Source organism: Aspergillus fischeri, genomic scaffold (genome assembly GCF_000149645.3).
Source record: "Aspergillus fischeri NRRL 181 1099437635586 genomic scaffold, whole genome shotgun sequence".
NCBI classification, from domain to species: Eukaryota; Fungi; Ascomycota; class Eurotiomycetes; order Eurotiales; family Aspergillaceae; genus Aspergillus; species Aspergillus fischeri.
The window spans coordinates 1-1,855 of NW_001510246.1; the positions used below are offsets into that span (position 1 = coordinate 1).

A 1,855-nucleotide genomic window follows, 5' to 3' on the forward strand; every position below is an offset into this window, starting at 1 on the left:
TCTGAAGGTTGTTTTAAAGTTATAAATGAAGTACTCTTTTGAGTATTTATTGTGGCTATATCTTCTTTTTTAGTTGAAGTTGAAAAAGCTCTTCCAAATGAAATATTATGTTTTGTTAACAGATCTAACAAAAAACAATTAAATGTTGTTCTTCGTGAAAACGAATTTGAATTTATGTGAATAACTTGACCTTATGATCAAGTTATTTAGGGAGGGTACCTAGAATCGAACTAGGATATACTATGCCACATACAGCTGTTCTACCATTGAACTACACCCACCTTCATATATTTTCATATATGAATATAAAAATTTTTTTATTATAATAAGTTTATACAAAATATCTATTTACCTATTTTATTAGCTACATTATCAATAATTTTGATATATTTCTCATAAGTTGTAAAATCGATATTACCCCAAGCCTTTTTACACATAGAACTAGCCATCGGAAGATTTCCCTTAACACGTCCTGACTCTACTAATGCTTTTCTTCTTTCCATATACTCAAAAACAGCAGCAAAACCTTGATCATCTCCAGAATATTTATAACTTCCAAATGGCCGCTTATTCCATGTACAATAATAAATATCTGTAAGTTTTCCTCATTCTAAATCAGGATTATTTACTTTATGTTTTTTATATTCAGAGTATAAACTAGGAAAAGTATCTTCTACTTGTTTCCTGGTACCTATAGGGTCGAAACTAATTTCATCTCTAACATACGAATCATACTTTACCATATAATGTCTATAAGAATTAGTATCCTCATCTTCCTTAGGAAAAAATAATTTAGGTTTACTTTCCTTCGGAGAGCCAGAATCTCCATTTTCAGATTTTCTTTTTCTTTTTTTAGAATTTTCATTCTTTGGTAAGTTATTCATTTTTACTGAATAACCTTTTTGTGTTTGGATAACTAAAATAAATAAAAGTATTGTTAATAATATACTAAAAATAAAAATTAAAAATAAATAATAATATCATAAATTACTATCTATAAAACTAGATAATATATTTTGTAAACCTACAAATAAATCATTATAAAATAATAAGCCTTTACTAAATAATGATGGTGACACTAAATGAAATGGATTAAATTGAATTGATTGATAGTACATTGTTTATTTTTTTAAATTTAATAGATAAGATTTCAATAGTAATTACAGTTAAATTTAAATTTAAATCTAAACTAAAGATGACTAATTACTAATTAAATTACATTATGTTCTGAATTAGTTAGTCAGTTAAATTTAAACTAAACACAATAAATAGTATTAATATATATAAATTTTATATAATAATTAATTAGCTGGGAGATAAACATATGAAAAATATACTTATTTCATATATAAATAAATAAAAATTTTTTTATAATAATTTTATACAAAAAATTATCTACCTCTTTTATTAACTATAATATCAAGAATTTCTATATATTTCTTAAAAGTTGTAAATTCGACATTACCCAAAGCCTTTTTCCATAAAGCACTAGCTTCTAGAATTTTTCCCTTACTATGTCCCATCTCTATTAATCTTGCCTTATTTTTCATATACTCATAAGCCTGCTCAAAACCTCTTTCAGTGTCAGCATATCTCCTATTACCAAATGGTTGCCTATCTCATGTAGAATAATAAACCTCTGTAAGTTTTTCTCAATCTAAATCAGGATTAGTTGGTTTATGTTTTTTATATTCAGAGTATAAATTATGAAAATTATCTTCTACTTCTTTCCTGGTACCTCTAGGGCAAAGTTCATTTTTTTTTACACATATATCATACTTTTGCATATAATATTTATATGATTGAGTTTCTTCATCTTCCTTAGAAAAAAGACTTTTAGGTTAGGTTTATTTTC

At 25.0% G+C, this 1,855-nt stretch overlaps 1 non-coding gene across 1 annotated transcript; it reads right to left on the reverse strand.

Moving 5' to 3' along the window:
• Positions 1–210: 210 nt before the first annotated feature.
• On the reverse strand, positions 211–281 carry NFIA_060860. Its single transcript has one exon. It is a non-coding gene; the product is annotated as a tRNA-His (tRNA).
• Between the last annotated feature and the right edge of the window lie 1,574 nt (positions 282–1,855).